Raw genomic sequence first — 11,623 nt, forward strand, 5'->3', positions numbered from 1 at the left:
AAAGTTTTCTTCTTTTTTAATTTTTTTAACTTTTTTTTTTTTTTTTTTTTTTGAGACAGAGAGAGACAGAGCATGAACGGGGGAGGGGCAGAGAGAGAGGGAGACACAGAATCGGAAACAGGCTCCAGGCTCCGAGCCATCAGCCCAGAGCCTGACGCGGGGCTCGAACTCACGGACCGCGAGATCGTGACCTGAGCTGAAGTCGGACGCTTAACCGACTGAGCCACCCAGGCGCCCCGCTTTTGCCTTTTTCAAGAGTACATGCCCCATCTTTCAAAACGGAATAAGAAATCTATCACCGATAGGCACCATCTTTTTTTTTTTTTTTTTCACTCATATTTATCTCCTTTGGTCAAGACATATTCTCTAAATTTTACATTCTTGGTACATGTTATTGCCCAAATGATAGAAGAACTTGAGATAAAATGAAAATGCTGAAATTTTATTGTACGTTTTATAAGCTCTTCCATTTGATCAATTATTTCTTAGGTATTTGGCTAAAGTTCATGAACGTTAGAGTTGCGACAGGTATTAGAGGTCATTAGGTTTGATCTTATTTTACGAATAAGGATTCTTGGGCCTAGAGACATTAGGAACAATATCCAAGGTGAGTGAGCTACGTATCACTCTCGGGACTGAATTCTGGTCACCTGATTCCCAGAACATGACTCTGGGCTCTATGACAGGTTGCCACTCTCCTTCAAGTCCTGTGGAGGTGCTAATTTAGCAATCCATGTATCATGCCTGAGATTTGGGTAGAATAAAGAGCCGTGGCCCCTGTTTCACAGATGTACCAGAACAAAGAGATGTTAAGTGTCTGGCCAAGGTAGCAGAACAAATCTACAAAGGGGTCAAAATAGAACATGCTTCTATTGTGTTATACTTCTCAGTGTTATCTGGTAAACTACTCTGCCTTTGTGAGAACAAATTCTATCTTCCCCAGAGGCTAAATAACTCCCTAATGGTAAATTAGTCACTTAGGAGGCACATTAACTCTCCCAGGCCACTGGGGTGTCATTACTTTGAAATCGTTTGTTTCTAGACCATTGGCTGCAATGATAGTACGCTACTCTAAATGGTACCCTAGTGGCCCAAAAGACCTAATGCACCTTCCTTAGTGCTAAACTTGCTGCAAAGCTTAGGGATGGCTCCTGAAACCCCTTCACCTCATAGAACATCTAGACATGTATTAAGCTTTTCTGGCCAAGGTTGGCATCGTATCAAATTGTGTCTTCAGGGGTCTTACTTCTGCTTCCAGTGATTCTCCCTCTGTCCCTTTCCTGTTCACCCAGTATCTAACTCATACACCTTCCTCCAGGTGCTCATTTTGCTGTGCTATCAAGACTTGTAATCACTTTTTACATGTCAAAATATACAAAATTCAGTCCCATTTCCAGAAAAGTCTACACTAGCCAGTTTATATTAATGGATAAAATAACATATTAAGATTTTAATAATGGTTTAATTATTAACCACTAAACCATTCAATAAAATTAAGCCATTTAATAATGCTGTTAATAGCTAATAGTGAATTTAAGTATTGCCTCTAAGATATGCTTTAAAACCATGTATCTAAAAAAAAAAAACATGTATTTTAATCCATTAGACCAAGGAATACATGAATATTATAAGAGAGTCAAAAGGTACAAAAAGTTGTAGAGTAAAACATAAATCTCCCTCCCTGATCTAATCCTGAGTCCAGGTTCCCTATAATCTGAGCCAATTCCTTTTACCAGTTATTCATGTTCAAAAATATGTGAACATATGTCTGCATATGTATGTGTATATATATGTATTTTTTCACAAATGTTACCTTATTATAGACATTATTTTATACCTTGCTCTTTCACTTAAAAATATAAATTGGGGATAATTCGATTTTAATACATGCAGAATAGCAGCAATCTTATTTTTTTTAATATAGTTGACACACAATGTTACAATTGTGTGTATTGTATGCAATACAGTGATACAGGTATGCAACTCAGTGATTTGACAAGTTTATACATTATGCTATGCTCACGACAAGTGTAGCTACCATCTGTTCCATGACATTGCTATTGTATCACTGACTATATTCCTCATGCTTTGCCTTTTATTCCCGTGACCTACTCATTGAATAACTAGAGGCCCGTATCTCCCATTCTCCTTCACCCATTTTGCCCAACTTTCCACACTCAACTTTTGGCAACCATCATTTTGTTCTCTGCATTTATAGCTCTGATTCTGTTTTTTTATTTTTTTATTTGTTTTTTTTTTTTTTAGATTCCATTTATGCGTGGAATCATATGATATTTGTCTTTCTCTGGCCAACTTATTTCACTTAGCATAATACACTATAGGTCCATCCATGTTGTTTCAAATGGCACAATCTCATCATTTTTATGGCTATGTAATATTCCATTGTGTATACATACCAGTTTCCTTATCCATTCATCTATTGATGGACATTGAGGTTGCATCAGTGTCTTGACTGTTGTAAATAATGCTGCATTAAACATAGGGGTGTGTGTTTTTTTTTTTTTTTTTTTTTTTTTTTTTCAACGTTTATTTATTTTGGGGACAGAGAGAGACAGAGCATGAACGGGGGAGGGGCAGAGAGAGAGGGAGACACAGAATCGGAAACAGGCTCCAGGCTCCGAGCCATCAGCCCAGAGCCCGACGCGGGGCTCGAACTCCCGGACCGCGAGATCGTGACCTGGCTGAAGTCGGACGCTTAACCGACTGCGCCACCCAGGCGCCCCATGGGGTGTGTGCTTTTTGAATTAACGTTTTCATTTTCCCTGGGTAGATACCCAATAATGGAATTATTGGATCATATGGTATTTCTATTTTTAACTTTTTGAGGAACCTCCATACTGATTTTATTTTTAACGTTTTATTTATTTTTGAGAGAGAGACAGAGCATGAATCAGGGAGGGGCTCCAAAGCAGGCTGGAGGCTCTGAGCTGTCAGCACAGAGCCCGATGCAGAACTCGAACTCATGAACTGTGAGATCATGACCTGAGCTGAAGTTGGATGCTTAACTGACTGAGCCACCCAGGTGCCCCCCTCCATACTGTTTTCCACAACGGCTGTGCTAGTTTGCATTCCCACCCACAGTACATGAGGGTTCCTTTTCTCCACATCCTTGACAAAACTTGTTGTTTCTTATTTTCTTGATTTTAGCCATTCCAACAGGTAGGTGATATCTTATTGTGGTTTTTAATTTCATTTTCCTGATGATCAGTGATGTTATTTTTTACAGATGTGTAGTTTTCCATTGTATGGATGTACCATAATTTATCTAAACCTAGTTAGATAATTTCTCTAGTCCCCTACTGAGAGACATTTACAATTTTTTTCCTCCCCAACCTTCTGTTACAAACAAAATGCTACATACAGTATCAGCCTTTATACATATGTGTGAGTATACCTGTATAATAAATTCCTAGAAATGGAATTGCTGAACAAAGGATATGTGCATTTTTAATATTGATCCATATGATTAAATAATTATCCACAGAGTCTGTAACAATTGAAATTATCTCAGCAATCTGTTGTGTTTTCACATTTTGGTGTTGGTCAACTTAACAGGTGAAAAATGATTTTCCATTGAAGAGGTTAATACAACTGACTCATGGAGCCGAGATTCAAAATTCTGACCAACTCACACCAATGCCTTTTGCTCCTCTTAGCCTGGTTATGAAGACAAATTTGGGAAGAGTGTTTTCTGTATGACCACACAAGTGACAACACATGTGTAGACATCTACATTGTCTGGCCTGAGAAGTCAGGAGTAAGAGGGAGAGAGGTGTAAAGTACTGACAAGCACAGGTATGAAAGAAAGCCAACATCGATAGAGAACAGGAAGAGACGAGAAATAAAAATCTCAGCTGAAATAACACAGTGAGAGCTTGAGATACTGATATGACTAAAAGAGCATGGTTGAGGAGGTGTGGTGTCAGTCTCCCCAACACAGAGCTTCGATTTGGCTCAACAACCATTAATATCTCTCCTTCGTCAGTCCTCAGGATTCGTTACTCTCATTCTCACAGTCACATATTTACAGGTTTTCCTTTTGAAACATTTGTAACAGACTTTCTACCCTATACATTCAGCAGGTAATAGTAAGGATCATGTCTCTCTGAGGTTCTTTTCTTTCTTTCTTTCTTTCTTTCTTTCTTTCTTTCTTTCTTTCTTTCTTTCTTTCTTTCTCTTTCTTTCTTTCTCCTACTTCCTCTCTCTTTCCCTCTCTTTCTTTCTTTCTCTTTCTCTTTCTTTCTTTCTTTCTTTCTTTCTTTCTTTCTTTCTTTTTCTTTTTACATTATTGGGTTATTATATTTGAATCAACAGGACGAGTGATACGTGAGTAGTGCCCCAAAGACTCTGCTTTCATTAAAAAAAAAAATTAAATAGGATAAGCCAATCTTTTCCAATAAGAAGAGAAAAAAAATACCTAACCCAACATAATAGTCTTTATGGCCTCATAAACCACAGTACCACCCAAGATGTTAACAAGCTGGCATGTTTTGAGCATCAAAGATAGAGAGGAAACTGTGTTTACATGTTTGGCACAAAAACTAATGAGGAAAGTCAATTGGCCCTTTGTCTTGAGGGTCTGAAGCGCTGAGCTCTAATGTTTGGTTTCTTCGTTGGCACTTGTTCAAGTAATCACTCGTGGCCTGACAAAGCCGTGCTTGTGTTTTATTAGTGGCCATGCTGAACTCTCCCGCTTGGGCTGTGTTGTCTCTCAATAGAGTGCTGCAACAGAGGGCACACTTATTTGAAAACACTAAATCAGAGCATGATGATCTTTGCCCAACCAGAGCAACCCAGAGAACAACAAAAAATGTTCAGAGTACCGTTCCTTTTGTTTGCAGTGGGAGGGAGGCAAGAGCAGGAGGAAGGTAGAGCCCGTGCCTGTGGCTGAGTCATTTGGAAATGGTAGCTGCAAAACCTCATTTATAAAAGAAATCTTTCCCCCTTCTAATCATGGAAGCTACATTAACATCTGAACCTGCTGTAATGCATCACGCGGCGCAATCCACGAGGCCCGACTCCAGCCTGCAGTGGCGGGAGACGTCAAGGTGACCCCAGAGGTCTTTTCTTTCTGGAATTCTAAGGTGCCATGAAAGAATAATCATATTACTCTGTGAGGAAGCTGACTCTGTCTTTGAAAATATAGTCTGGTAGAGAGGAAAAGTTCCAAAGTAGGTCAAAGCACAGTGTTTTTGTAACTTTCTTATGAGGTTGCTTTTTTATCTTCCTTTCTGCCCTTCTCCCCTCCCTCCCTTCTCTTTATTATTGCTGTTGTTGTCATTGTTGTTGTTGTTATTATTATTTCCATTTAGAGATAAGAATGCTTTGGACTGTCCTGGAATTTTTGTCTCCACAATTGAACAAGTATCCAAACATTTGGCTGCTATTTTCAAAGTTCTGAACCAGAAATGAGGACTCCAAAATCTGGTTGCAAACAACATTTTTTAAGTGACAGTTTTGGCAGTCTTACCTACAGATCCAGTAAAAATAAAACCCAGAACAGTTTGTTCTTAAACTATTTCTAGTACCAGTACTGTGAAGAAAGTACTGAGCTACACATAATTAAATTTATTTTTTTTTAAGTGACTGAAATTTTACATGTTCAAAATGAGAATTCGGGATAGGTTAGGAGATGTCCTCGCCTTTGCCAAATCCCTGAAGTTCTCTCTGGCTGTCTGCCTCCCATCAGATCTTTTTATGAAGGGTGAAAGTATACACTCAATGCATTCGCTGCCGCTGAATTAGTCTAAGTGATGCCTACACTGAGAAAATTAGAAGATGCTCAGTGAGAGTCACTGCTTGGGAAATCACATGCTGGAAAGTTAAGAGTTTAGAATATACAGAATTTATTTGACTAAAGTGTCACCTATCTTTCAATAAGTAGCATTTTCTTTGCTCATTGCTTCTTACATGTTTTTTTTTTTTTCTTTAACAAAGAGGATGCTGATCGCAGTAATGCTTAGTGTTACCGTTCTGTAGCACTTTTTATATAAGCCTCTCAAGCTTTCATTGTTCCTGCAGGAAGGAGGGCATTAATTTTACATGTGGGCAAAGTAGTTCCGAATTCCTATTCTTGTTGTTAATAATATTTACTCTTATGTAATGACTATGGTATGCCAGAAACACAAATGACCTGTTGGCGGTGGCAGAATAAGTAAACATGGGAAAGCCTTCTAGAAAACACAATTCTGTAAGGAAAAAAAAAAAAATGTTGGTGGGCTGCTGGCCTTTGAAACCCACCTAAGGCGATGATAAGTGGAGTCTGATACCTGAAGCCCAAAGTCCTAGTCGGTGGAGGAGGCAACGTGTTTAAATAGGATTTGCTTTTATTAATAGGCAGTTCTATTCTCCGCCTTGAGATCAAGGGGGAATCTAGTGGGAAGAGATCAGCCTCACCCGCGCCCCAACTCCTTCCTGCCTGTGCCTCTCTGCCAGCCACCCCATCTCTCCCTCCGATCTCCTGTGCCCTCCCACCCCGCACACGCACCCAATATTGTTTCTTCCCGCAGGCTCTGCTGCAGGAATGTCAGACATCACGGCTCACATTCAGAGCTCAGCTTGCTATGAACGTAGCCAGGGGATGGAGGGTAGGGGGAGGAAAGAGGGCTGTGCGGTCCTCAGCTGTTTCTCCACGGAGGAGCTGTCCACAGCCTGGGCTCAGGATGGATGTGCCAGTGCTGCACAGGGGCCGTTTCTGCAGGTCTGCGCCACGTCCCTAGGTAGGGCGGCCGGCTGCTCGGCACAGAAAGGGGGGGAGGGGAGGGCGTCCTGACCCCTTCCCCTCAGCTACTACCTTCTGGGGACGAGTCACTCAGAATCTATCAACATGGATGCTAAAAGCTACCAACTATTATGATCTTTTAAGGGAAGATTTTTTCCCCCGTTGGCAAATGTATACATACTCTGCCTAAAAACCATTAGCAGTTTTAATGCACGTGAGACCTTTTATGAAAAAGCGTGGACTAAATACATTTAGTTCACCTACAGTGGCATATATACACATATAATAATGCCGTCTAAGTATATCATGATATGTATAGATATAGACATATATAGATAGATATAGATGATATGGACATAGATAGATATAGATATAGATAGATATAGATATAGATGATATAGATGATATAGATATAGATATAGATAGATATAGATGCCATTGTAACTCATTCTTTGTGTAAACAAGTTAGGCTTCAGAATTAGCTTAGTCACTGGACATATTCAATGCTTTTAACTCATGAGGCCGGGGCTCTGCTCACCAAATGCTGAAGAATCAAGGCCAACGAAATAGAATAATAACAAAAATGTATGAACCCATGTGAATTTCACAGGGCAAATCATATCTCATAGAATAAAGATAATGGTTCTGTGCCTTACCATTCTTCTGTTGGCATGACCACTATGTTATCAGTCTAAGGATTCCCCAGGGATGATAAAACTTAAGGCTGATGTATTAAAATAGTTAGATGAGGGCAATGGATTTAAACAGTGAGTCAGGCGATAATGTATTCACCTATTCAGAAAATTGGAGAGGTAGAGCAAAGGATAGAGGATAGAGCAGTGGGGAAGGTGAAGGCAGAGGATCTTGGGTAATTTCCTTCTAGAGGTGAAATAGTTTCAGAAAATTGTTCAGATTTCAAAATGAGCGTTGTTGGGAACCAAGCACCCAAATTTGAGTAGCACTGCAAAAAATTGACCCTAAGCAGTAATGAAAGAAAAGACACTTTATCATCCCCTGAATGTAGTTTCAGAGACATAAGGGATTATCTTATTTAAATAACTGTGTGGTGTTTTTTTTTTTTGTTTTTTGTATTGGGTGTTTATCATAGTTGTAAGAGAATGAAACCAGAAACCATGGATGTATGCAATCAACAAACAGTAGATTGTACATGTCAAAGAAATTCAGACTTAATACACCGGTTTCACGGTCTGTTTTCTTTAAGAACCACTGCTCTTTTGTCTTTCTATCCCTTTAAAGACATCAAAGTAAATAAATAAACAACTCAAAATATTAAGGGCTAGTTACCCACAGACTGCGGATGTTGGTAGCATCAGTTTTTGCAAGCAAGATTTGTGCATTAATTTGTAAAATAGGATTTTATAAGAATTTCATAAGAGCTAGTAAATGTTATTCAACACTTTCCAAAATACTAACCAAAATATCTATTGTTTAGTTTGCACAAATTGCTCAGAAGTAGAATTACCACCACTTTAGCTACGAGAGACTAGAATATCACAATTAAATTCGTTGGCTACCTGGTGTGATTGGTACTGGCATTCTGTGAAAGCCTATGGGCTATTTCATCACTGAAAAACATTCAATTTAAAAATTTAACAGGACCAAGTTTTCAAATAATGTCAGCTCTTTTAAAATAGTTGTAACATGAATACATTACCCATCCTATAAGAAGTTAGGAATTACACTATGTTCCTAATAACTAAATTTGACATGTTTATGAACTGTCAGTAGCCTCAATAGAAATTCAGAAACTATTACCAGAGATTTTCATTAAAATTTAAAGTCCATAAATAACAAACAATGGCATATTTTACTTTTTAAAATAGAAAAATGATAAAAATATTTATCAATTCCTTTTGATGAATTCTGCCTAAAGTCATCAATATTATTTTATTATGATAACAGTACATTTCTCTCCACGGTCTCTCTGGTGTTACATTGCTTCCAACTATATTCTGAACTACATTTCTCAAGTTAAACTTATTTACATGTTGGGGGGGCAGACATGAGGCTACTTTATAATGAATTATACCTCACCACCTAAAGATTATTTTTTAATTAAAGGATATACTGTACTGGGTGTCATCATTTATGTATGTTATGTTTTTCATTCAGAGAGAGACGTTTGATTGCTAGGCTGGACACAAAGCAGATCTGCTTGGCAAATGGTTTAGGACTTTCACTTCTTTGATATTATTTTAAAAATGGTCATTTCATCTATCAAAATAATATGAAAGCACAAATATTTCTGAAGCTATTCAAAGAAATGGCTCTTAGAAAATAAAATCATGATTTTAAAGTTGTTGAGTCCTTCCCTTAATTTAAGAACTAACGTTCTTAATACAGACCTTGATGACCTGATGCTGTTATCTCTACATGATACTATTTTTTGACCTTTGGAATTATTCATAAGCCTCAAACATAGTCCTATGTTTTAAGCATGTCTTTGAAGTCTTTGACTAGATTCAATGTTTACAAGGATTCTCTCTGCATGAATTGGGTCATGTTGTTACCATGTCCTCAAACCAAAGAAAAATGTAATATGTATCAACACATATATGATTCATCCTAGTTCTTCAGAATGAAAAAAACAATTTGACTCAGCACTTTAGGAATTGTTGAAATACAGTCGTAATTTAATTTTTCTAGGTTGACTTTTTGCAAGCATCTAATGTCATGTTATTTTGCAAGCATCTAATGTCACGTTATTCGGAAAATATAAGGCCTTTCCTAAAAATCCAAGAAGTCGGTTGGTCATTTCAATCATGGAAATAGAAGATAGATTTTTCCTGTCTCTAATTTTCAACAATTCCAAGGGTTCTACTGAGAAGTGAGATAATGCAAATGGACCAAAGCTCCAAGCCAGGCATCCGCAGAGAAAATCTGAGTCCTGCAAGTTCGATTAAGCTAGCTAATTTTCAGTCCAACAAGCTAATTTCCAGACAGACTCTTCTGATGTTTTCCCTCTGTTTGTAATTTGCATCATTAAATAGTTCGGTGTTTCAAAGCAGCCACGGTACTAAGGTCACAGGGCTTTGTGTTAAATAGCAACCACCTCGATTTTTTTTTTTTTAAAGAAGGAACAGAGAGCAGCTGATCCTGCTGTAGTATGATTTTCTTTCTTTCTTAGTAGGAAGAGGCTGAAGTGTCTTGTGGATCACAGAAATTTTGCTTTGGTTTGGAGAACAGCTTTCCTCGGTGCCTTTGTGTTCCAGAAAGCAGCGCAGGATCACAGGTGGCCTTGATTATCAAGATTTTTTTTAATGGTGTCCCCCTCCCTTCCCTAGAACAGCAGGACATCTCCCTGACATGAATATCTCATTTTAAGTGGCACAAAACTCAAAAATCTTAAAGAGATATCCAAAACCTAAAATTAAAAAAAAAAATCTACCATGGAACTTCAAAGGGTAAAATTGATTAACAAACATCACTGGTACTACAAAAGGGTTATACAGGCAGCTAAGTAGAGCTATGACCTCTCCTGGTCAATTGTTCCTAGAAGGTTTCAAAGAAACTGCTCCGGAAATAACATGCCAAATACAGAGAAAGCGAGAAAACACCTCTTCGTTCTTACCTATACCTCTACAGAATAAAATAATTTCTCTTTGTCTCTCTGGTCACAGGAATATGTACTTTGGCTCATTCGCACCCTGGAGCACTGTTTCTACCCTACACGCTGACGTTAGAGCTAGTATTAAAAAATCTTCAATCATAGAACTCCAAGCCATTCATATTAATGTGCCTGAGTCAAATTACCCTTTCTATTCTGCAGGGGGAAGAAAGACCATAAAATGCTCTCTGAATCCATAAGGACAACTCCGTTGGCACAGATGGGAATTTTGCTCTGATTCCCAGAACATGAACTAATAACTGTAAAGGGTTTCTTTGGAAACACCATATTCTGTCACCGACCCATCTTTTACCATAGCACACACTCCTCAACCATTCTCTCGTGATGTTCCCAGGAAGTTAAAGACAGCTCAGAAGAAAAACTGTCGTCTTTAACAAAGAAATGCAATAGATGTTTGTCGTGGGAGAAGGCCTAATTCAATTTGCAGTGTCTCTGGGTTTCTATTTTGACTCAAGTTGTTTTCAGCACATTCTCTCCATGTTACCAAAAGTTAGAAAGTATATTTTAAGAAATGCCACCATTTTTTTATATTTACTGAGAACAACATGCTCAGGGATTTATTTCCATGAAAATGTAGACTGCAGAATTTAGAAACATGCAATGTAGAAGAATCCAACATGTTTTAGGATACCACTAAGATGTAGGAAAGCTTTTGCCAGACAAATAAGAGGTCTTAATGTTGGGAAGTATGGGGGCGCCTGGGTGGCGCAGTCGGTTAAGCGTCCGACTTCAGCCAGGTCACAATCTCGCGGTCCGTGAGTTCGAGCCCCGCGTCGGGCTCTGGGCTGATGGCTCGGAGCCTGGAGCCTGTTTCCGATTCTGTGTCTCCCTCTCTCTCTGCCCCTCCCCCGTTCATGCTCTGTCTCTCTCTGTCCCAAAAATAAATAAACGTTGAAAAAAGGAAAAAAAAAAAAAAGAAAAAAATGTTGGGAAGTATGTACATGACCTCGTCTATGTCTTTTCGTTGACATTAGTTTTGATTGTGATAGGAAAAACTTGGGAATTGTAACACATTCCACTCTTGAAAGGAATACTTTTTTTTTTTTTTAACAATAGTTCACTAATGCCAATCTCTTTCAAGAAGTAATTCTGTTCCCTCCTCTCTGGTCCCTCAGCAATTGGTTTCTAGATTAAATAGAATGCTTACTCCTTTTGCATCATACTATCTCTCCCTCACTAGAGTATGATCAGCTTGTGGGCAGGAACTGATTCCTATATAGCACTGACGCAGT

The 11,623-nt window shown here is 38.5% G+C and overlaps 1 long non-coding RNA gene across 1 annotated transcript in view; it reads left to right on the forward strand.

The window, feature by feature from the left end:
• Positions 1-11,106, forward strand: part of LOC123383241 — a 131,168-nt gene extending 120,062 nt beyond the window's left edge. Inside the window, exon 4 of the long non-coding RNA XR_006592794.1 lies at positions 10,533-11,106. This is a non-coding gene — a long non-coding RNA (uncharacterized LOC123383241). The remainder of the gene's footprint in view (positions 1-10,532) is intronic.
• The last annotated feature ends 517 nt before the right edge of the window (positions 11,107-11,623 follow it).

This window comes from Felis catus, chromosome F2, assembly GCF_018350175.1.
Source record: "Felis catus isolate Fca126 chromosome F2, F.catus_Fca126_mat1.0, whole genome shotgun sequence".
Taxonomy (NCBI): Eukaryota; Metazoa; Chordata; class Mammalia; order Carnivora; family Felidae; genus Felis; species Felis catus.